The 25,695-nt window shown below is 41.2% G+C and overlaps 1 protein-coding gene across 2 annotated transcripts in view; it reads left to right on the top strand.

Moving 5' to 3' along the window:
• The first annotated feature begins 944 nt into the window (after positions 1-944).
• NPY2R (neuropeptide Y receptor Y2) overlaps positions 945-25,695 on the top strand; it is a 75,811-nt gene continuing 51,060 nt past the window's right edge. Inside the window, exon 1 of one of the 2 annotated variants that reach the window (XM_089670424.1) lies at positions 945-1,424. The gene's annotated coding sequence lies outside the window, so the exon portion shown is untranslated. Of the gene's footprint in view, positions 1,433-25,695 lie in introns of both variants that reach the window. The other variant, XM_089670422.1, reaches the window with a different exon arrangement.

Genomic DNA, 25,695 nt, shown 5'->3' with positions numbered 1-25,695 from the left:
AGAGAGCGAGAGATTTGAAGAGAGAAGGAAAAAGAGAGAAAGTAAGGGAGGCTGATGGGGAGAGAGAGAGAGAGAGAGAGAGAAAGATCCGCTGATCTCTAAACTACAGTGGTATGAGAGAAAAAATGAGAGAAAGAGAGGAAGGGAGACAAAGAGAGAAAGATAGTGAGAGAATGAGACAGGGAGCGAGAGATATGAAGAGAGAAAGAAAAAGAGAGAAAGGAAGGGAGACAGAGAAAGAAAGATCCACTGATCTCTAAACTACAGTGGTATGAGAGAAAAGAGAGAGAGATGATGGGAGACAGATATATGGAAAGAAAGGGATAGAGAAAGAGGGGGGAGAGAAAGAAGAAGGAAGACAGAATGAGGGAAGGGGGCAGAGAGATATATGGAGAGAGAGAGGTAGGGATAAAGAAAGAGAGAAGAGAGAGGGGGAAGAAGAGAGGAAGGAAGATAAAAGAGGGAAGGGGGCAGAGAGATATATGGAGGGAGACATAGGCAGAGGTAAATAGAGAGGGTAGGGGGAGGGGAGGCAGAAAGAGACAGAGTGGGTGAAAGAGAGCAAGCAAGGTGGGGACATTAAGAAAAAGAGAAAAACAACTGGGAGAAAAAGAGGGAGAGAGTGGGATTAATGCAGGTCAGCGATACTGTTTGCATTCTGTAAATGAAATCCTGCTGATTTGGTGGTAAACGTTCCAGTAAGGAATGTCAGGCAGTCTGGATGTGCTGAACACTTTCAGGAAGATTTTACACGGAGGAGGAGGCAATGATCCAGTATACATAAGTCCTAGGGGGTTATTTACTAAAACTAAAAAGTGCAAAATGTGGTGCAGCTTCCAGGTTTTATTGTCAAAAAATAATTGAACAAGCTGAAGTTAGAAGCTGATTGGCTCCCATGCACAGCTGCACCAGATTGTGAGTGCACGCTCCAGTCTTAGTACATCTCCCTTCCAGTCTTCTGTATGTGTTCACCATCCTCTTCACACAGAGCAGTTCTCTGCTGCTGCCGGGGAACTCCTGACTTTCCATCGAGCTGTATAATAAGAAGAGATGGCTGGCTGGGTCGGTGGGTGGGTGGGAGGTGTGTTGTTGTCAGCAGAAGCCCTGAGCACTGACTGGCTCTTTCTATTGCATCCCCGACTCGGTGACTCCCAAGGACTTTAATTAGCAGCTCTCAGCGCAGCAGCTCAGATCAGAGTGGAGTGGAGGAGCCGGATCGCTCTGGTGCTGCCAGCACTCACTCACCTACCTACCTACCTACCTATGACAAGGGAGCTTCTTCCTCTAGACATCAGCCTATGGAGAGATCCTAGAAGCCTCATCCAGGAGAATGTGGACTGTCACCTCAAGGCAGCGCTTTATCTCAGCTAGAAAAGAAGAAGATTAAAGAAGAGGAACTTTTATTCCACATCCCAAAAAGAAAGGTGACTTTGTAAGTTGTAAAAGGCAACTCTTCTTTCTGACATGTTTAGTGTAGTAGATGTAAGGGCAATTCCCTCCCAGCACAACACAACACTTCCCTGACAGCATACAGGGTCATCCATCTCTCTGTATCCACACTCCTGGGGGGGGGGGGGGGTCTTAATTGCAGCATTATTCGTTTTTCATCAAATGGGGTGATGTTATCTCGTATCCATTATTTTATTTTAGAGAGAGCAAAGAATATTGCACCTTCTATAACAAGTACATATTCTATTATGCAAACACTGCAGTGTGTTTTAATTATTTACTATAAATATATACACCCATCTCTCTAGATTGTGCTTAAGAGCAAAAATAGCATTATATTGAGCTTGTACAATAGACCAACAAAAAAGATTTAAAAAAAAAAAGTGCAAAATAAACTGCACTTACCCATAGAAATGAAATGTCAGTTTATTTGATTCCCATCAATTATTTATTATGTCTTACACATTTCATTATGTCTTATGGAACAGGATCATTAGCCGAAAGGGTAGATTTACTAAAACTGGTGCACACAGAGTCTGGTGCAGCTCTGCATAGCAACCAATCAGCTTCCAGGTTTAATTTTCAAACCCTAATTGAACAAACAGAAGTTAGAAGCTGATTGGTTACAACCCACAACTGGACCAGATTCTGTGTGCACCTGTTTTAGTAAATCCCCACCAGTATATATTAGTGCATCTGAAGTTTGCTCTTAAAAGTGAATAGAGAATATAGGATTTGAGTTTCCATCTTTCATTAATAAACGTTAGTTCTGTTGGAAAAGCATGTATGTTATGGTGGCCACACACTGAACAATTTTATATATGATTGTATTGTTGATTGATTACTGTTCAGGATAAAAATATGATCAGAAGATGGAAAAAGATTGTCCATATACTTAACAATCGGATTAAGCTACATTTCCTATGATCATATTTGCTTTCCAGACCAATCAGAATAATTTCAATTAAATCAAACATTTTTGCTCAAAATAGATCAATGACACAGCATGTGTCTTTAAAACAATTCAAAGATTCGGTCACATTGTCTAATTCGTGAAGAATTGTATTATCAGATTGTTATGTGTATGGCCACCATTGCATAGCATATTTCAAGCTTTTTATCATTGCCTGTTGCTTTTACTAATACTTGTGTCACACTGTGTCCTCTATAGTGAAATATTGACTGAAGTTTAGAAAAACATGTTTTTTTAATTTTTTAGTAAACTTTATTTAAGTTTACTAAAACAATGCATACGCACATCTAAGTGATACACATTTTATTGAATCCGACAACTAATATTCATTTTGTGTGATATTACACATAGCATAAGAATAAAGCTCTGACATCTATAACAGGGTGTCATATCTTTTTTCTTTTTTTTCTTTACTCATGTTGCATGAATGTTACTGACACTCGATATGCAAATTAAGTGGATTTTTCCATTGCAGATTCACTATAAATACAGGTTAGGCATATTTGCTTTGGGCATTTTTATATATCCCATTCACTTCCTAAATTGTATTCATAGAAAGGGATTGCTCCCATATTAGGTAATGTTGCCACAAACCATAATGTATTAAGATTTTTTTTTTAGATTTGTTAAAGAGTTGTATTTGCTTTTTCTGCATGCAGTATTTTGCAGATTAGATTGGTGTTTTATTTTTAATGAGGTCTATGAACTAAGTGCATTAAAAGGGCTCTTTTAAAATAGACTTTACCTGGAAGTAGTAGCTCCAGTCCTGCTGTGACAGTGATCAGTCTCTAAATACTTGAGCACATACTAAAATGTAGGCATTCATGTTATAGTGGAGGCCAACGCTATTATTTATTGCCCCATAATGTGGCTAGAATGATATACTCTTAACTTCAACCCAACCCTTGACCTTTAAGCTAACCAAAACCCTAGGGATGGACAAACCAGCAAGTTCAATGCACAGAGGGTTGGATGAATCATATCTGAAATTTGCAAAACCTGAATTTAGCAATTCATTCTATTGAAACCTATGGGGATGAATCTTGATACTAAATTCTGGCCAACTTCAAGTCTATTAGGCAAGCTATTGTCCCAAAAAGAATGGGGTTCTGGGCACTGCCCTGGGGGACAATTAACTAAGCAAAAAAACCCCAAAAACCATACAGTGGGGAGACGTTTCCTTAAAGTGGATTTCCAGTCAATCTATCAAAAAATAAAAGTCAGCAGCTACAAAAACTGTAGCTGATGACTTTTAAAAAATAGCCACTTACCTGTCCCTTGTTACCTGTCCACTGCAGCGCATTTCACCGGCCGTCCTGTATTCCAGCAGGCCGGCATCCTCAGTGTGGGCACCCGGCTGTGATAGCTTGCTGCTTCACAGCTGGGTACCCACTGTGCATGCAAAAGTAGCGCAGCACTTTGTGAATAGTCCTGTAGTCTTCTGGGACCTGTCACGTGTCCCAAAAGACTACAGGGAGGGAGAGAGGACACCTTCTGCTTCTGATCACCTAGGCGATCGGACCGGAAGTGGGAGCGGGTACCTGTCAAATTCGGGTACCCGCTCCCCCTGCTCCCCAAAGGTGCCAATCTTTAATGGGGAGCGGGGGAGCAGTCCTTAAAGTGGAACTTCCCCTTTTGGGTGGAGCTCCACTTTAATTGTGACATGGAAAAAAACAGCAATCCTTTAAATGACATGTTTGGGGATGCCTTTGAGCTGTATGTAGTGTTACAGAACCATCTGATTTTCACGGACAGCATCAGCAACATTGTATTCTGGCATCACAATTTTTGAATGTGCATTTGATTTTTTAACTTTTTAGCTTGGCATAAATACAGCAGCATTACCCTACATTGATTCACTTTAACCTACAAAAAGGCTGTTTTAGATCATTTTGGCAATAAAAAACATGAGTGAAAAAAAGGGTGCTAATGCGCTTGTTGGTGTATCAATCATTCCCAATAATAACTTGCAGCAGTCCTGAATTGTGAACTTGTAAACACAAACTAATAGATAAATAACCATATGGACCGTGCATAATAAGTGCAAAAATCAACATAAATTGTATGAAATAATAGACAGAATTAAATAAATTCAGTCCCAATAAGTGAAAAAATGGTGCAGAGTGCTGATATTCTACTGTCTACTGTCTACTGTTCTTGATTGTGAACTCTTTTCATAACACAACAGGTGCTCCACTGTGCTCAGAATAGTGCCCCACATGGACTGACACTCACCATCTAGAATGGTCATTCGCGCTGTTGGGACTATCCCAGTGAAACAGTGTTGCTATTGGTAACCACTTTTCCTCCAAGTGAGCTGTATCTGTTACCAACTTTCTCTTCTCCACAAGCAGAGTGGACAAATAGTCAGCATGCGTAAAGAAACAAAAGTAGACATCCCAGAATGTAAATATGCTTTTACTTTAATTATGGGGAAATTACTGCAAATATTACACTCACAAAAGAAGTGCCCATAACCTGGAACCCAGTGTACTCAGCCCCGTTGCTTGTGCAGTAAGAAAATGGCTGACGCTATGGTGGTTAGTCTTCTAGTCGGCGTGTGTTCCGAAGGGCAGATGTGACGTTGGCGGAAGTCGCGTCATCAAACCTCGATAAGTCTCGATCATAGATCGTCTTCATGAATTGACCAGTGAAAGCAGCAACCCCAGCAAGCTATTGAAAAAGTGCCAAAGCCCTCAACTTTGTACAGCTTGTCCTGTGGCACAGCAGTTCAAGGACCTTTTTAGGATTAACTTTTTGTGTTTGTCAGCAATAACTGTAGTTGTGGTTTAGCTGCTGACAGTATGAATGAGCCATATGTTTTTTGCGGTTGGAACCGCCTGCAGCTTCTTGCAGGCAGCCAATTTTACTCTAGGGGACACAGCGGCTGTATGGACACAGTCGCATGTCCTAATTTGACAGGCATGCAGGGGGTGGGTGTGCGACCTCTGGGGATGTATAATTTATTTTCTTTTGCTGCAGACATATTTTTTTAACTGTGAGATGGGTAGCATACACTTGTTGCTCACATAGGGAAAGCTGCCGTTTGTAGCACATACTTTTACATACTTGTATACTAAAGCAATGTGCACCAAAGAACCACATATGTATTCCTCCTATTGCCATAGCTGCCTTTAAATTAGGCAATTCTCTTTATTAAAAATGTCAGGCAGGGCTAAAATGAGTTTTTACTGAGTTAGTAGGAGGCAAAAAAGTGCTGCAGGGCAAAGTGGTGGTTAGGCTATACCATCTACTTGATGGACATGTCTGCTTTTTCTATTTGGCCTGTTCTATACAGCCACAGTAAATGCAAGAGGTAGTTGAGTGGTTAAGAAGCCTTCCTTGTCCGAAACATACAGCTGCCAGTTGTCAGAATGATTTGATCACACTGACTTGCTGCTGTAGAATGATCTTGGTCATGCACAAGATTTCCTTCTTTAAAATCTGAGGAAAGTAGCATCATAACTGTAGAGTGCAAAAGACCCCACAGTCCTCCTCCCCATTCCTCACTTTCTGCACACTCTCCACAACATTCACCTCCTGCATGTGCAACAACATCTGCAACCTCTAGTGACAGAGAGAGTTTCCGAGCCTAGGATACAACATGTCAAATGGTGAACAGGTTTATGGGTTCATGCTGAGGCGTGGGTCAGGTCACATCAGGTGAAAGCTTGAACATTTGCAGAACCCTTCTCCAGCAACATCCTTTCCCAGGCAGGTGTGTATTTCGCAATTGCTGCAGCAGAAGAAAAGTTCCCCCTTGCCCAGCATCTCAATGCCATTGTTGCAAAACTGCTGGCCTTACAGCTGCTCCTATTCCAGGTCTTGGAATCAGCCCCCTTTCACAAGTTTATGGCCTGTATCCAGCTTCCCACCCAAGAAAGCCATCCCTTCCCTCCACCAGTATATAAATGTAATGTGCTTGTGTCACTGGACCATGCTGTTGTTGGCAAGGTACACATGACTATAAGCACATGTTCCAGTAAGCCTGGACAGGGGCACTACATACTGGGTCAATCTTCTGGTGGTTGTGAAGAATGCAGGATGGGGAACACCACTGGAACTGGTGATGTTGCCATTTGTCTTGTACAATTGTGACAGCGCAGTCACTGGTACGCCCTTCTCCTCACTGGCCTCATCCTCCACCTCCTCAGACCTGGAAGTTTCCTCCAAGAACCCCCAGAGCATTTGCAACATCCCAGACTACATACAGCCACGTGTTGCAGCTTGTTTGCCTAGGGTACAGAAGCTACACTGGGCCAGAGCTGTTTCCAGCTCTCCAGTTCCAGGCTGAAAGGCAGTTGACCTCATGTCATCTTTATTTGGGCAACCCCTACAATAGTCAAGTGCAGGTATGCTAGCTTGGCACTTAAACTGCTTCCATACTCTTTATGAGGCCTCTTGGCTGTCCAGGGATCTTTCGAACCACACTTCTATATCAATTACACTCCAGTTTCTGGTGAGATGCAGGAAGGGGGGGGGGGTAATGTAGTTGTAGATTGGCCCCCGGAGTGGTCATAGGTGTAGAAGAGCGAATCTCAACAGGTGGCTCCCTCTTTCACCTCTTTCTGGACAGAAAATATAGATACTGTGCTTAAAACATATTGTCTGGGATGCTTTCAAGGCAGTTATAAGGGGGGAATATGTGTCCGCTATTAAAACAGTTTGTACCAGATACAGTACAATTTGGCTCTGTGGGGACTGCAAGATAAAGAGAGGAGGTGAATATGCTTCTTACCCGTCCAAAGCCACATACACAGCCTTATCTAATTCTAGACAACAGCTGAATTTACACTTGTCTGAATTTACTCATACTTCCTGTATTAGGAGGGATAAGTCACTGTTCGAGCAGGCAGACAAAATGGCAAGCTTCTGGCCTTATTAGTAGCAGATCAGAGGACACAGACAAACATTCCTTGTATTAAAAACCTTGGCTAGGGAACTTTTTACTGACCTGGAGGTCATACTGTAGTTGAGTCATTTGTATGAAATTACAGTCTCTTGTATGCTCCTATCTTCCCCTACAGAAGAGAGGATCTGGAAATGCATTTTCATCTCTCTCCATTCCTTTGCTGGCAGAGGAGGATAGGTCATTCTTGGATGCTGACATGTCCATCTTTTCCTCCTCATAAGTCAATGGATCTGGATGGTCTCCCAGCTGGGTGGTATAGGAGCAACAGATTACATTCTTTATACAAATACTGTTTGAATTGCTCTATCTTATCTGCCTGTATGTTAGATGCACATGTGGTGTTAATCCCTAAATCTGGCAAGGACCCTACTGAATGCTCCTTTCCTAGATTGTAAGCTCGAAAGGGCTGGGCCCTCGAACCCCTCGTGTATCACATTGTATTGTTATCGTACTGTCGCATGTTCTGTCTCCCATTGTAATGTACAGTGCTGAACGAACTGTTGGTGCTTTATAAATACTGTAGAATAATAATATGCGTTATTGAACATGGATCTAAAAATTTTAACTAATTTGCTGGCCACCCATCTGTCCTGCATTATAGCCTTGCTAGTGAATTTAGATCAAACTGGGTTTATGCCCCATAAATCCACAGATACAAACCTTTGAAGGCTCTTTTCACATCTCTAGATAACTCATTATAACCCGGGGGCTAGAGTTGTACTCTCTTTAGACATAGAAAAAGCCCTTTATTCTGTGGATTGGCAGTACATGGAGATGGCACTCCTTCATATGGGTTTTGGTCTGAAACTTTTAAGCTGGATTAAAAAAAACACAAGTATTTTAAGTGGCCCAAATATTCTTTGCCCATAGATGGTTGAGTGAGAGTGACGGGGTACAGCTACGGTATTAAAGGTAGCACTGGTGGGGTCATATAAGGGATTGAAATTTCTTCTTAACTGAGGGCTTCAGGCACTACACATGGGCACTCCATGAAAACAACCATAAGTACCTGGGACCTGGCCCATAAGATCGGAACAAAAGATTTCTTCATATTTCCCATTGTTGCTAAATCTCTGCTATCCTCATCTCACGTCAGTCCTTTATCTGGTGTTGTGGGCAGTGAAGGGGATCAAGATGATAGGTGATATTGCATTTCAAGGCAAACTGTTGATATTTAATCAGCTCAAAGTCAAATTTACTCTCCCTAACTGGCATTTCTTTAGGTTTCTATGCTTTTTTTCACAACTTGGCTTGTCTGCCTTGGTGACTCAGCCCTCCTTTCTAGAAAGACTGTTATGAGATGATGATCTGGTTACGCTGCTTTCTGCAGTGTACAAAGAGTTGTTCCCAACTGGCCCCCCAAATGCAGGTGAAATTCAGGAGGAAATGGGAGGTTAATGCTCATGGAAATGACTGGAACAACATGTGGGACAACTCCTTCCAGCACTTAGTCTCTGCAAAAGATCATCTAATACAATATAAGTTTCTCTATGGTATATATTATACAGGTTTGGAAAAATATTACCCAATTTATAGCATGACCTTCATCTCTCCCAATTCTCTTGACCATCCCAGCCTCCTTGCTAGGACTGATAGAGGGACTCTTGGCCACAGTGGCACATAAGACCCTTCTAAGAATTGTTCTTTATTATGCCTGCAAAACAATTATACTACAGTGGAAAAAAACCTCTGACCCCTACAGTGCCATCCTGGAAGGGATTGGTGAATGTTACACTTCTGTTTTACAAAGCCACATATTTAAACCGGGGCTGGCTGAAAATAATTGGAGTGATTAAATAATAAAAAATAATTTGGGGTAGTTGGATTTCCTTGTCAGAGACATGATGTTTAGGATTACATTTTTACTACATTTCATTCTTTTTTTTGCTTTTTTTAAGACTGCCCTGCACTGATCAAACAAACAAGGACAAGTACAGCAGGGCTTTAATTAAAACACTTACAAGCAATCATACCATGGACTACTGAGTGTCAAGGATGTATCACTGGCTGGATGTGACCCAATAGGAGTTTGAGGTACTAGCCTGCCCTACAAGTCATGGCAGAAAGAGTCTTCAGTGCAGCATGGGGAATTTCCTCTTCTATCTGCTCACAAAACTGCCCTGCTGCTGGTCATTGCTTTCCTAAAGCTGAACCCTGGGATAAGCAAATGTTTCCTAAATACAAGAAACTTGTGTATTCTTACCTGGATCTTGATGTGCATTGTGTATTTCTTCCTGATCTGTGCAATACGCCAGTGAAAAATGTTGCCTCTGTGCAGAAACATCCTGTAATAAAGACCGGTCACTGATGCTATCACCTTGTGCAGGGTGACTGGCCTTGTGTCTGCTCCCTCCTGTAGTTTTCTGCAGACAGCCTGTAGTAGGTGGGACCAGCTGGACCTCTTTTACAGCACTGATCTCTGCACAGATACAGAGGTGATGGCTACTTTTACAAGGTAATATCTGGGTTTGTAAAGGCAATTGGTACACACAAAGTGGATTTCTATCCTTTGTGGCTATTAAGGAATATATTTAAATGAACGTTTTGTACCTATAGGTCAGCTTTAAGAGGGGTTTTAAACACAAAATCAAATATTGTAATATACTGCAACATACCAATCCTTAAAAGAAATGGTTGCATTCATTTTCTTTTTAAGGTTTTTACTCTATTCTATTATTTTCACCTGGTGATCTGACAAGTAACACACTTCTTTGATTGACTTCAGTCAGCGGGACATGTCGGAAGACTTTTCCAACATGTCACAGTGTATTCTTTTCCAACATATCCCAGTGTAATCTGATGGCAGTGGGTACAGCTGTCAGAATGCAATAATCGGGTGAGAGAGATTCTTCCACCCATATCATTTGTGTGGCTGAATGAATCTGTTCAACCAGTGGTTAAAAAAAACTTCCTGACCAGGCCATTTTTTGCTATATGGCGCTGCGTTACTTTAACTGACAATTGCGCAGTCATGCAACACTGCACCCAAATGAAATTTATGTCCTCTTTTTCCGCCAAAATGAGCTTTCTTTCGGTTGTATTTGATTGCCTGTGCATTTTTTATTTTTTGCACTATAAACAAAAAAAGGCCGACAATTTTGAAAAAAAAAACCCCAGTATTTTTTACTTTTTGCAATAAAACATATCTAGTCAAAAATTTCAAAAATCAAATTTCATCATAAATAAGCCAAAATGTATTCTACTACATGTCATTGCTAAAAAAATCCCAATACGTCTACATTAATTGGTTTAAGTTAAAGTTATAGCATCTACAAATGGCGGTATATATATTGGAATTTTTTTATTCTTTATACTAGTAATCGCAGCAATCATCAACTTATAGCAGGACTGCGGTGGGCATTCTGACACTAAAGGGGGACTGACTAACTGCCACTGACATCCCCTGTGACACTAATACAGTGGTCAGTGCTAATAAAAAGCACTGACACTGTACTAATGACACTGGGCAGGAAGGGGTTAACATCTGGGGCAAAGGGTTAACTGTGTGCTGTTTTACTATGTGGCCTGTGTGTGTTTTACTATATAAGCATGCTGCTTTGTATTGCTCTGCTAGGTACAGTATCTCACAGAGTACACCCCTCACATTTTTGTAAATATTTTAATATATCTTTTCATGTGACAACACTGAATAAATGACACTTTGCTACAATGTAAAGTAGTGAGTGTACAGCTTGTATAACAGTGTAAATTTGCTGTCCCCTCAAAACCTGTCCTGTTAAACCGCTGTATAGTCTTGGCCACCATGCTGCAGCTCAGTTTCAGGGTCTAAGCTATCTTCTTATAGCCTAGGCCATCTTTATGTAGCGAGCAACGTACACACTACTTAGTTCAATGTTATCCCACTAGAGTATGCATACAGGAAACCTTCAGAGTCAGAACCATGCGAGGGAGGGGGGGCGGGGTTGGGGTAACGTTTCAACTGCCTAGGGGGCTCCCTAGAGTTTAATCTGTACTGGTAAGATGGGTCGGGATAGGGGCCAGAATGAGGATCTGTTGCAAGGGTCCTAGGTAGTGGCAGCAGGATCAGGGTAACAGGTTCAAGCAATTGATGTAAAAAAAAAAGGGTTTAAGGCAGCAAATCAGTGGCGTAGCAGAGCAAGACTGTTAGTTTAAAGGAGGAAATATCAGGAGGTTTGGACACAGAGGTAAAATCACTGAGACACTGTGGACACCTAGAGTAGGAGATAAATACTCTCCTAGCAGCTAGCATCATTTGTAGACAATTACAGGAATCTGCTGACTTCTGGTGGACAATACCTGCCGGACACCAGGGCTACATAATTCAGGTTCGGGAACCACAGTACCACCAGCAGATTATCTTGTTCCTAACAATTAAACAATTATGCTATGAGAGATGAGAACCAGCTGAAAGAAGTTGGCAAGATCATGGATTAAGTATTCCTGTTTATCCGATCCTTCCTAGACAAAAAATAATAATATATCCTATATACAGTATACTGGAGAAATAGACCAATTTTATATTTGCATTAGCTTGAGTTGGGCTTTATTCTTAACCCGGCTTTAAACTTTTTTAATACTTTTATCAAGAGTTTTGTCAATATTTAAAAGAAACCAAGTTTAAATATTTAACCAGGGGACAACCTGCATGAGTTGAGAAAAGAGAAGATAGCACTTTGGATGAGAAAACAGAAAACATGCATTTCAGGCTGTGGATAACAGTGAAAAATTAAACATTAGTGGTTCAGAAGGAATTTGATCTGTCTCCAGTACTGCTAGATGTCTCATTACAATACACAGGTTTTTATTGTAAATATTACTTTTTTAACCACATTTTAAAATACAGTCTTCTTTTGGTATATTTAAAAAGATTGATTTCTTTGAGTCAGTCATGTGAGGTTAAGTTGCTTGGTTTCAACAGCTTAATTTCATTAAGCATACAGTGTGTGTGTGTATATGTATATGATATATATATATATATATATATATATATATATATATATATATATAGACACACATACACTATATTGCCAAAGTATTGGGACGCTTGCCTTCTTTGCAGCTATAACAGCTTCAACTCTTCTGGGAAGACTGTCCACAAGGTTTTGGAGTGTGTCTACGGGAATATTTGACCATTCTTCCAGAAGTGCATTTGTGAGGTCTGGCACTGATGTCGGACGAGAAGGCCTGGCTCGCAGTCTTCGCTCTAATTCATCCCAAAGGTGTTCTATCGGGTTTAGGTCAGGACTCTGTCCAGGCCAGTCAAGTTCCTCCACCCCAAACTGGCTCATCCATGTCTTTATGGACCTTGCTTTGTGCTCTGGTGCAGTCATGTTGGAACAGAAAGGGACCTTCCCCAAACTGTTCCCACAAAGTTGGGAGCATGAAATTGTCCATGATGTCTTGGTTTGCAGATGCCTTAAGAGTTCCCTTCACTGGAAATAAGGGACCAAGCCCAACCCCTGAAAAACAACCCCTTACCATAGCCCCCTTCCACCAAACTTTACACTTGGCATAATACAATCAGGCAAGTACCGTTCATCTTGCAACCGCCAAACACAGAATTGTCCATTGGACTGAGTAAACATTTTTGTAAAACCAACTATGGGTGAAAGCAAGAGTTTGTATACATGGTATAGGATTCAACATTTGTAGTTTAAAATTGCAAAAATTAATGATTCTAAAACAACTCACTAAAGCATGCTTAACCTAAAAACTAAATTTGAATCTCTTCCTGACCGCCCATAGACTATAGACAGTAGATGGGAAGCTTTGCTAATGTGGGCTGACATACCTGTATGTCAGCCGGCATCGGCGGCTCCTGCGCAGCTCACAGAGAGGCACAGCAGACCACATTACCACTGTGTCTGGGCGATCACATGGTGTTTTGCCATGTGATTGCAGTGTCCATTCACAGCAATCACAGAGTACACAATGCAAAGTGAAACTAAAGATAGCTTCTCTCTGCTGTCACTGTGAGAGCAGAGAGAAGCAATCCTGCAGCCTGTGAATGTACAGCAGCCTGTCAGACTGCTTGTATACTCACAGACTGCAGTGCAAGCCACACCAGTGTCCCTGATCACTGCCCCAGTATAGGGATAATAAACAATGCAGCCAGCCCCTGTCACCTGTCTCAGTGTGCTCAAGAACTCTACCATACACCATACCAATGTCCTAAGCACCACCATACCATTGTCCTGATCACCACTATACCCCATACCAGCGTCCTGATCACCGCCATATGCCATACCAGCACCTTGATTACCACCATACCCCATACCAGCATCCTGATGACTGCCATACCCCATACAAGCATCCTGATAACCCCATACACCATACCAGCAACCTTATCACCGCCATGCTCCACACCAGCATCTTGATCAACCCATATGCCATACCAGCATCCTGATCACCACTATACCCCATACCAGCATTCTGATCACCGCTATACCCCATATCAGCATCCTGATCACCCCCATACCCCATATTAGCATCCTGATCAACCCCATACCAGCGTCCTGATCATTGCTATACCAGCGTCCTGGTCGACAGCATACCTCATGCTAAGGTCCTGATCACCGTAATACCCCATACCAGTGACCTGATCACTGCCATACGTCATGCCAGCATCTGACATTTTAGGGTCTCAACTGATCAATTTTCAGATATATATCCCATAGTTTGTAGGTTCTATATCTTGCACACATACTAAATAATACACACGCCCAGTGGTGCTCAAATACCACCAAAAGAAAGCTCTATCTGTCTCAATAAATGATACAAATGTCATATGGGTACAGTGTTGCATGACTGAGTATTTGTCACTCAAAGTGTGATAGTGCTGAAAGCTGAAAATTGGCCTGGGCTGGAAGGAGGTGAAAGTGACTTGAAGTGGTTAATATGTTTCTGAATGCCAGTCTATGGATGTTATGACTGTATTCATTTTTTCTTCTCCATAATTTTCACCTAGTAATACTGGAAATAACACTCCCTCCACTGTATCTATGGAGAGAACCACGGTTATCATACAGGTTGCTCTCCTAAATGACACTAAAAAAGGGGTAATTTTTTCTTTATCTCCATTATATGGGCGGCAGCAGAATTGGTAGCTTACAGAAGATTGTAAAGCAGGGTTTACAGGTATCGAAATTCAGTCGGTTCAAGTCGGAACTGGCCAAATTTCACTGTGTGTATATCCCTCTGTGTTCAACAGAAACTGGTCATTGGACCGACTTCTAATGAACGGCCCTGCTGGAATACCAGCATTCGATCAGTGCTGTCAGAATACAATAGCATAGCAGGGAAGATTCCTGCATCCACATCGCTTGTGTGGATGTGGGAATCTATCATTTTTTTTTTCCATTCCACTAACAGAAAAAAAAATGTCAGTGTATTCCCAGCTCAAGACAAATGAGATTATTTGAGTTTTCAATCCAGCTCATAGAGAGTTACAAGGACATTGCACCTCTGGAAAATTCAACAAGTAATTTCTTAGCTTGAAAAAAGAAACCTAATGAGGCCACTGTATCTAAGGACTGGTAAGTGGCAATATATTGCCTTATATTGCCTTTTTATTCTTGGATATTCTTTTAAAAAAGGCACATTTTTTCAGAAAAATCTTAGCTCTTTATCCTCTGTGCCAAATGATTTGGCAGCTAAGTATTGTGTTGAGAACAAATGATACTAAGGGAACTAATACTATATACCTATTATTGCTACAGGTTGGCTTTAAGCATTATAGGATAAGTTCACCTTCGGGAACATGTAACACGTTCCCATTCCTGCAGCGGCTTGGCGATCTGAGCCCTCTTTGTGACAGCTGTACGGGGAGAAGTTCCCTGCACCAGCTGTAACTTTTTTAAAAGAGTGCAGCTGTGCGGGGGCACCGCCCACAAAGTTATGTGAATAAATCAACTACAAGTACCGACATCCTTTGTGGATATCAGCTTGTAATTCTCAATGAACTACCACGGCGCTGTTGAGTGTTGTGGTAGTTCATTGATTCTTCCTGACACCGTAAAACAGCCTGCCCATATGATGTACGGGTAGACAGCGTACACTGACAGTCTGCAAGAGTCCTGCATGGCACCTGTAAAAAAATGTGCATTTATTATTTTTTTTTTAAAGGTGAACTTATCCCATAACACACTTTATTGTAGATTCCTACCTTTATCTGCTGTGAAGAAATAGCTGCTTGCTTCACCATATCATTTGCAAATTTATTTTGAATGGGGGAGTTGGTTCTGATGAGAAAAGCTAGTGTTGGCATCCCTTTAACCTCCTCGGCGGTCTGATTATTTCCGATTTTTTGTGCTGAAAGCGGTACCATTTTTTTGCATGGAAATATGTCGTTTTTTATTGTAGGCTGTAATTTTTAGGAATAACTCACTGAAATCTGTACGAACAAGAGTCTAGTAAACATCCCGGGTAGGATAAAATTTGAAACACGAAATCATAAATTATAATTGAATAAATAATCATAAAAAATGATAATATAATAATAATAAATGTAATTCAATAATATAATCAAACCAAAAACACTGAAATTTGAAATACAGAGTCAAATTCGCACATCGCTGAGCAAAGTCGCAAAATCGTTTTCAGTGTCTGATGACGAATTTCCCCACGAATCATTATCACTCAATTCTGCAAGTGGTTCTGATTTACTATCGCTGTTTTCTAGCTGGTCTAAAACCGCTTTTGACGTAAAGGAACGCTTTTTGGACGCCATGGACTATTCTAAGTTTCCAGGCAGAAAGAACAGTCAAAATGCAGGCAGGGCACAGGACAAAGCAGTAGGGACAAAATGTATGTGAAATGCATTGAAACAGCAATGTTTTACTATGTAATAATCATTTTTAAAAAAATGACATTTTTAAAAAATTTCAAATTTGCTGCCGGTTCCGGCGCTCTCTTACGTCCCGACGTCACAGGGACCGAAACACGGAAGCCAGATGCCGGCATCGGCCGGAGGAGATGGCTGGGGACACTGCAGGGGACATATCGTGGGAGCGAAGGACAAGGTAAGTGCTGCAGGGACTCCTTGAGCAACGCCGCATGGTAAGCCCGAGTGTAGCTCGGGGTTACCGCTCTTGGTACTCACATTTTACCCCGAGCTACACTCGGGAATACCGCTAAGGAGGTTAAAAGCATTTAACCCTTGGGGAGTATTTCACCAAACCTAAACTATTATTGCAGGGGGTGCCTACACTTTGACTTGTATCCTAGTGCAGACTTCTGGGAAAATCAGTTAGCCAATCACACAAGCAGGAAATAACATTTCTAGTGGCATTCAATACACCAGTGGTGTACGGAACAACTCCAAGCTGTCATATTGCATTGAATTTTACAGAAAATTTCAGTGACTGCAGATTGAAAAGGGAAGGTATTTTTAATACCATTAAATTACAATATGGCTTGTCTAGCTACAGCATATACCCATTAAATGCCCCAATTGGCTGTATGATCTGAGCCTTCTCAAAGGACAGACTAGAGACACCTACAATGACCTATTATGATTACCCTGACAGATGGCTTAGGTTATGCCCCCTGATTGGTAGCCTTCTTTTATCATTATTTTGGTCCTCGGGAATCGCTCATGTTTTGACCTCCTTTCTTTGTCTTTTCCTTTCTTTTCCTCCTTTTTTCTCTTCTTTATATTCTTCTTTTTCTTGTCTCTTCTTCCTTGTATTTTACCATGCCTTCTGCTACTTTAGGCCCTGATCTTACTAATTTAACCACAAATGACTTCCATGTCAGCCCAATTATGCAGTGTATGCCTTAACTGGTCCTTTTTCGATCTTAATAATGTGATTAACTGTGGTTGAGCCTCATGTTTGCAGCCATTTTTTTGACTTGATATGACATAATATTTTCCTGTTATTTTATGAAATCAATAAAGACATTTTTACCTTTAAATGCCCCAGTTGCCCTCCACAACTCCTTATAGACATCTTTTCTTAGCACTTGTTTTTCTATTTCCCTGTAGGAGTGACAGACTGTAGCCTTGTGTAAGTTCTAAGTTTGGTCAGAGCTTCCATAGGGCTATGATATACCTCTCAACCCCCATTTGATAATGCTGGAGCCTGCCAATTAGCTGCCCAGGCACTCAGCTCTGCATCATGTGAGAAAAGGAAAAAGTCAGATATGCTCTCATACTCATAACTACGAAGTATTTCCCTTTGTTCCAGGTGGTTAAACAGAGCAGTGAGACAAATGGAAGGTGATTATGTGTAGGTAATGAGGCAGACATTTAAAGAGGTTCTGCACTGTGTCTCTGTGTGTAGGACACCATCTTGGTAGAGGCAGGGCTTTTGTTTCTCATGTCAAAGCCTCCAGCAGGGAGAACAGTAAGAGTAGTGACATCACAAGATCTCACTCCAAATTGTCTGAGACTAGCAGTTATGTGCACAGTGCCTTAGGTCTCAAACTGCAGATATGACTGTAGGCACAGGAGTAAATCTTTTAAGTTGCAGTTTAGGAAAACATTAACAATTGTAGATGCCCCCTAACCTTATAGCAACAAATTTTCACTTTTACAGTTCAGATCCACTTTAAAGTGTTTGTAAACCTCAAACATGAAATATGAACAGAGCATAACCTTTTACAGTGTGTGCGAGTCTCAATCCATAGCACTAAACGTCGTTTCAGTCTGCTGCCTCCTTCTTCTGCAATCAGCATGAGTCACTAATGATGAGTTTTCCTGACACCAAGAGAAAAATTGTGACAGGGGAGGGAGCTCCAGCTTATTGACAGCTTCATCTCTGTTCCTGTGAGTTGTGTGAAGGAGGGGGTGTCTCTTCCCTCCAATCAGCTCTTTCAGCTCTTGTACAGTGTGTGACTGTAGCTCTCTGCCCCCTGCTTTTCAGAGCTGAGAGATCCTGTGTAAATTCTGCACTTTCAATGGATGTGGGGGAAAGACTCTGTAGATAAACAGGTACAATTTATGTAGGGAGATTTGTTTCATCTTTGTGTATCAGTGAGGCCAGTCACTTCACTGGGTATACATAAGGGTTTACAACCACTTTAAATACATTTGTAGCTTTTTGGAGCAAGTATGTCACATTTGTTTAGGGAACAAATTGAGACACATGAGAAAAAGCTTAAAGCACAGTAGCTAATTGGTTAGCACTTCTAACTACGGTCGTTGGTTTAAATCCCAACCATGGCATCGCCTGCCTGGAGTTTTCATGTTCTCCCTGTGCCTGCATGGATTTCCTCCCACACGCCAAAGGCATGCTGGTAGGTTAATTGGATCCTGTCTAAATTAGCCCTATTAAGTGTATGTATGAATGTGAGTTAGGGACCTTAATTGTATGCCCCTCAAGGGTTAGGGACTGATGTGAATATACAATATATATATATATATAGTAAAGCGATGTGTAAATTGACGACACTATATAAGTACCTGAAATCAATAAAATAAAGCAATATTAAAGGTTTATTTTTTTTTGTAAAATAACAAACATGTCTATACTTACCTGCTATGTGCAGTAGTTTTGCACAGAGCAGCCTGGATCCTCCTCTTCTTGGGTCCCCTGCAGGCTCTCCTGGCTCCTCCTTTCTGTTGGGTGCCCCCATAGCAAGCAGTTTGCTTTGGGGGCACCCGCTGCTCCATGTGTCCATTCTCACATGGAACTGTGGCTTGGCCCTGCCTGCCCTTTCTCCTCATTGGCTGACTGGCTGTGATTGACAGCATGAGAGCCAATGGCTCCCGCTTGCTGTCTCAGCAAATCAGGAGGCAGAGACCCGGGAAATCTGAGGCTGCGTGCACATGGCTGGATCGCGATGAGGCTCAGGTAAGTATTGAGGGGGCTGGGGGCACTGCTACACACAAAAGGTTTTTTACCTTCATGTATAGAATGCATGAAGGTAAAAAACATTGAGCCTTTACAGCCACTTTAATATCTATACTGCAGTACTGTGGATCATGAGTTTTTAGCAGTTTTTTTTTTAAACTACTAAAGTTAATGTTCCAAATGTGTTACATTTCATGATTGTATCATTGTATACACAATCTCAATCAGAAATCAGATACAGCCAGTAAAAAAGATGTTTGTAATCCTCTCAAATTTGCTCCAGTATAATCCAGGTACTATTGATTTTACTGCCACAATGTTAAAGGATGTAATCAGTAACACCTGGTTTAATCCAGAACAATTTGAAGAGAATTGCAAATATCTTTTTTCAGTGGCAATACTATCCTTCTGATAAAGAGTGTGTATACAGCAATACTACAGTGCAATTTAATACATTTGGAACCTGTTACTTTTTTACTATTACAGGATTGACATTATCCAGGTGAATGTGACATAGTTTACGACAAGCGTAGCGGGTCTTTATCCCATTTTACTTTAGGTTACGTTAGCTGTAGTAAGCAATTTAAATGTTAAATAATACTTACATTTAAGGATGGAAGAGTTTAAGATGACGGCTAAGAGCCAATTCACATTAGTGCGATGTGGGAAATGCAGCGAATCCTAAGTGTTCCCCACACCACACTCTGTTCGTGCGATCTGCCACTGGTGTCAATCTTAACCACTTGCCCACCGGAAGATTTACCCCCCCCCCCCACCCATGACCAGGCCATTGTTAGCTATATAGTGCTGCGCTATTTTAAATGACGATTGCGCGGTCATGCAACACTGTACATAAATTAAATATATATCATTTTTTTCACACAAATAGAACTCTCTTTTGGGGGTATTTAATCACCACTGGGTTTTTTATTTTTAGTGCTATAACTGAAAAAAGACCAAAAATAAAAAAAAACTATATTTTTACTTTTTGCTAAAAAACATATCTAATAAAAAAGTAAACAAAATAAAATGTATTCATAAATTTAGGCCAAAATGTATTCTGCTACACATCTTTAGTAACAAAATCCCAATAAGTGTGTAATTTATTTGCATGAAAATTATAGCGTTTACAAATGGCGGTATATATACTGGAATTTTTCTTTTTATACTAGTAATGGCGATGATCAGCGACTTATAGCGGGACTGTGATAGTACAGCGGGCATTCTGACATTGGGCAGGAACTGAGTAACTGCAACTGACATCTCCAGTGACACTAATACAGTGATCAGTGCTAATAAAAAGGACTGACACTGTACTAATGACATCGGGCAGGAAGTGGTTAACATCTGGGGCGATCAAAGGGTTAACTGTGTGTTGGGGAGTGTTATTAGTGGGCACTTTGTTGTTGTGTTTTACTAGGGGACGTGCTGCCTTTTATCTCCCTGCTGTGCAGAGAGATAAAAAACAACTTTCCTGCTGACAGGAGAGAGACCTGTGTAATTTTTTTATTTAACAGATTTATTTTTTTATTTCAGGTACCTATATAGCGCCGTCAATTTACACAGCGCTTTACATATATATTATACATTCACATCAGTCCACACACAGATGGAAAGACCTATGTCATTTACACTCATAGATCTCTCTTCAGTCAGTGGCTCTGCTGATCACCCGGTGATTGACACTTACAGAAGGTAGGACGGCGCACATGTCCCCTACCCAAAAATGCAAAATAACATATATATACATGATTTTGCTCAGAGCAACCACGCTGTAGCAGTAAAACTACTACAGCTTGGTTGGCAAGTGGTTAAATCAATGACACCCCAAAACAAATTGCAAAACGCAGTGCAACTGCAAGAATCAAATCGTATAGGTATGAACATCCAAGTGATCTGATTCCGGTGCGACAAAAAAAGGATCCTGCACTTTTTTTGTGCGGGTGCTATCCAAATTGAGCCCATACAAAATGAATGGACTCAAATCGCACTGCAATTCCTGTCCGAATCACATGCAATTTTCCGCACTGCTATAGTGTGAATCCAGCCTAAGAGTCAAGTATAGGAGGAAAAAGAAGCTTAAGTGTTAGGATAAGTTCAACTTTAATCTTTAAATTTTAGTGTTCATTTTAAGTACTACAGTCAGGTCCATAAATATTGGGACATCTACACAATTCTAACATTTTTGGCTCTATACACCACCACAATGGATTTGAAATGAAACGAACAAGATGTGCTTTAACTGCAGACTGTCAGCTTTAATTTGAGGGTATTTACATCCAAATCAGGAGAACGGTGTAGGAAGTACAACAGTTTGCATATGTGCCTCCCACTTATTAAGGGACCAAAAGTAATGGGACAATTGGCTTCTCAGCTGTTCCATGGTCTGGTGTGTGTTATTTCCTCATTATCCCAATTACAATGAGCAGATAAAAGGTCCAGAGTTCATTTCAAGTGTGCTATTTGCATTTGGAATCTGTTGCTGTCAACTCTCAAGATGAGATCCAAAGAGCTGTCACTATCAGTGAAGCAAGCCATCATTAGGCTGAAAAAACAAAACAAACCCATCAGAGAGATAGCAAAAACATTAGGCGAGGCCAAAACAACTGTTTGGAACATTCTTAAAAAGAAGGAATGCACTGGTGAGCTCAGCAACACCAAAAGACCCGGAAGACCACGGAAAACAACTGTGGTGGATGAGCGAAGAATTCTTTCCCTGGTGAAGAAAACACCCTTCACAACAGTTGGCCAGATCAAGAACACTCTCCAGGAGGTAGGTGTATGTGTGTCAAAGTCAATAATCAAGAGAAGACTTCACCAGAGTGAACACAGAAGGTTCACCACAAGATGTAAACCATTGGTGAGCCTCAAAAACAGGAAGGCCAGATTAGAGTTTGCCAAACGACATCTAAAAAAGCCTTCACAGTTCTGGAACAACATCCTATGGACAGATGAGACCAAGATCAACTTGTACCAGAGTGATGGGAAGAGAAGAGTATGGAGAAGGAAAGGAACTGCTCATGATCCTAAGCATACCACCTCATCAGTGAAGCATGGTGGTGGTAGTGTCATGGCGTGGGCATGTATGGCTGCCAATGAAACTGGTTCTCTTGTATTTATTGATGATGTGACTGCTGACAAAAGCAGCAGGATGAATTCTGAAGTGTTTCGGGCAATATTATCTGCTCATAATCAGCCAAATGCTTCACAACTCATTGGACGCCGCTTCACAGTGCAGATGGACAATGACCCAAAGCATACTGCAAAAGCAACCAAAGAGTTTTTTAAGGGAAAGAAGTGGAATGTTATGCAATGGCCAAGTCAATCACCTGACCTGAATCCGATTGAGCATGCATTTCACTTGCTGAAGACAAAACTGAAGGGAAAATGCCCCAAGAACAAGCAGGAACTGAAGACAGTTGCAGTAGAGGCCTGGCAGAGCATCACCAGGGATGAAACCCAGCGTCTGGTGATGTCTATGCGTTCCAGACTTCAGGCTGTAATTGACTGCAAAGGATTTGCAACCAAGTATTAAAAAGTGAAAGTTTGATTTATGATTATTATTCTGTCCCATTACTTTTGGTTCCTTAATAAGTGGGAGGCACATATGCAAACTGTTGTAATTCCTACACCGTTCACCTGATTTGGATGTAAATACCCTCAAATTAAAGCTGACACTCTGCAGTTAAAGCACATCTTGTTTGTTTCATTTCAAATCCATCATGGTGGTGTATAGAGCCAAAAATGTTAGAATTGTGTCGATGTCCCAATATTTATGGGCCTGACTGTATGTTCTGTTCTCACTCCACGTCTCCCTGTGTGTAACTTGACATGCAGCTAAACCCTTTTGTTCTGCAATAAGCCAGACTGAATGTAATCTTGAAGCTTTATTAACAAAACAGGATGGGGTGAAACTATTAGGAAAAACAGAAGTACAAGTAGCACATATAATCAATATATAAAACATTCAAACACGATGAAATCGTGATGCTGCCTGTAAGGGATAGAAGTTCATTTCATGACATGTGTTGCAGAGAATTTGGACTACCTCCTTCTCTCTCAGTTTCTAAGATAGAGTCTGAGCTCCATTTCCTTTTCTTAGAGTGAAAGAGTTTTTTTTTTTAGGCTAGTCTCTAGTTTCTGTAAAAAATTTTTATTTATTTTGGGCTCCATCTAGTGGCCAAATTTTATACTGCAGGCAGGACAACACTAAATTTCCCTAGTGGAGGCAGGACACATTAAAGTAGACCTTTACCCTCCTCTCCATCAGACCACCCCTCCTCAGTGTTGATATTGGGTTCCTTCTTGTTGTGTTTTTTTGTCCTTGAAAGGCTCAGCCCGCCTAGGTGAATGATGCAGTGCTCCAGGTGCCTCCTGGGATGCATGACATGCAGTCCCATTCAGTAAAGAGGAGGGGCTTAACAGCGCCTGCATCCGGAAGAGCCAGCAGCTGTGACTGGAAACATGGCCGCACTGTGTAGCGGCTCCAGAGAGGAGGAGGATTCCAGCTGGTCAACGCTAGATCTGCTGGCTAGGTGAGTATCCTAACTGTAGAACACTAAAAGCAAGGTAAGCAAGGGGGGGGGGAAATGTAGGGGGGTCAGAAAGGCTGAAGTGCCTCTCTAAGTTAAGGTTTAAAGCAGAACTCCAGACAAAAATGCATATAGAAAAATGTAATAGCCAATTAAAAGAAAAAATATAAATCAGTTTTTTCTCTAATCCTCTCCTTTAATCCACAGCTGTCCTCACAGTACTTCCTTTTAACCCCTAGGTTTCATCATTCCTCCAGGTTGAATAGCAGTCAACATCATTCAGCCCACTTTCTCTGAGCCTAGGCTGTTATGGACCCATCCCCAGTCTGTTAGAATATAGCCCCAGTGTGCACTGGTCTTTTAGCCACTGTTTACGAGATTTTGTATGGGTGGAAGGCACAGATGCACCATCAAGCCCTGCTGCTAGCAGTATGTAAAACTCTCTGAAAAGTTGAAAGCTGCTGTATCTGGACAGGGCTGGGCACTTCTTTGATTGGTACTCATGCTTATAGCAGTATGCCTGTTCATTAATTCTTTTTTACTATTACAATTAGCTTTGCTTGCAGACAACAGCAGCATCATAGACATTTTATTTGATTCATAACTGTTTTTTTTTTTAAGTTTGTACAGCGACACTAAAGAAAAATGCAGAGTGGGAAGCCAAAGGGAGATGTCTTCTTAAAGAATGTGAGCTGATACCCTCAGGTATGGCAGGGCCAGTGACCCATAGTTTAATGGCACACAATTTTTCACGGCAATCACTGCATTATTTTAGAACATTATGTATATAAATTGTAAAATTATTTTTTTTTAAAACTTACATCACCACCACCTCACATTCCCTATAGCCCTCATCCCCCAATTCCGTACTCCTAGTTTTTTAAAAAATATTAAAGCTACAGCTCTTTGGTTTGGTTTGATAGAAACTGGCCAGCAGCAAGGGAGTTTGGTGGAGACACAAGACATGGGCAGATTTTTTTTCTCTTTCAATATATTTTTATTTTCATATTAACAAAATACAATGCAAACACCTCCCAGGATACACGGGAGGAAAAGAGGAAAACAAAAAAAATGTTTTTGATATTTCCGACAATGAGGACATATAGGCACATTCCACTGTGACCAACATAAGAAAGGGCACAGCGATAAAATTCTGACAGTACAGAAAGGCCCTTCACAGAATGATATGTCAACAATGAACTCAACAACAACCATAATTAAAGAAAATATGGAATGAGAGAAAGAAAAATAAAATAGAAAAGTGTGAATAAGACAAGAGAGAGAAGGAAAAGAGAGGGAGAAAAAAAAGGGGAGAAAGTGAAAGTAGAGGTGCGCCCCCCTCACCGCCCAGGCAAATGGACGGTCCCAAATCACCAAGAACTTGACAGGTATCTAAGCCATGGGTCCCATACTCTTTCAAAAAGAGCCATCTTATCTTGAAGAATCGCTGTCAGGCATTCATCCATCATAATCCATGTCAGCTTGGTCTTCAGAAGGTGGAACGGAGTAACCGGGGACTTCCAAGTCCACGCAATAGAGTTTCTCGCTGCCATAAAAATCAATGTTAATAACCAACGCACAGGTTTCGGTGCCCCCTCCACTGGTTTACCGAGGAGGGCCTGCTGAGGGCTTTTCCTAAGGTTCATCTGGGTAAGAGAATAGATAAAGTTATATGTATGTATCCAAAAACCTTTGGGCACAACCACCAAATATGGAGCACCATCCCAGCCTGGCCGCAGCAGCAGATTTTTTCTAAAACATTAAGGACTCATCAACACTTGTGGTTGGGGATGGTAAAATAAGTGTCAGCACAATATTGTGTTTGCTTAGTGGTTTCTTTCCTGAAGTGTGACTTCCTCCGGAGTGCTAGCAATCACTGAACCACCTTTTCCCACTCTTAACAACTCACTCACTTCTCCACTACTCCACCTCCTGCAGCAAGCTAGAAATGCAATGCTCAAATAATTCCAATATTTCTCAATTGCAGGGGAGAGCGAAGCTGATGCAAGCTTCTTAAGCCAGTTAACAACCTCCTCTGTGTGCAGTTGGTTG

This window comes from Staurois parvus, unplaced genomic scaffold (assembly GCF_062004578.1).
Source record: "Staurois parvus isolate SC_StPar_1 unplaced genomic scaffold, SC_StPar_1.0 ptg000090l, whole genome shotgun sequence".
In the NCBI taxonomy this organism is placed as follows: Eukaryota; Metazoa; Chordata; class Amphibia; order Anura; family Ranidae; genus Staurois; species Staurois parvus.
The sequence above is the reverse complement of the archived record's forward strand: the minus strand, read 5'-3'. Positions and strand labels throughout refer to the sequence as shown.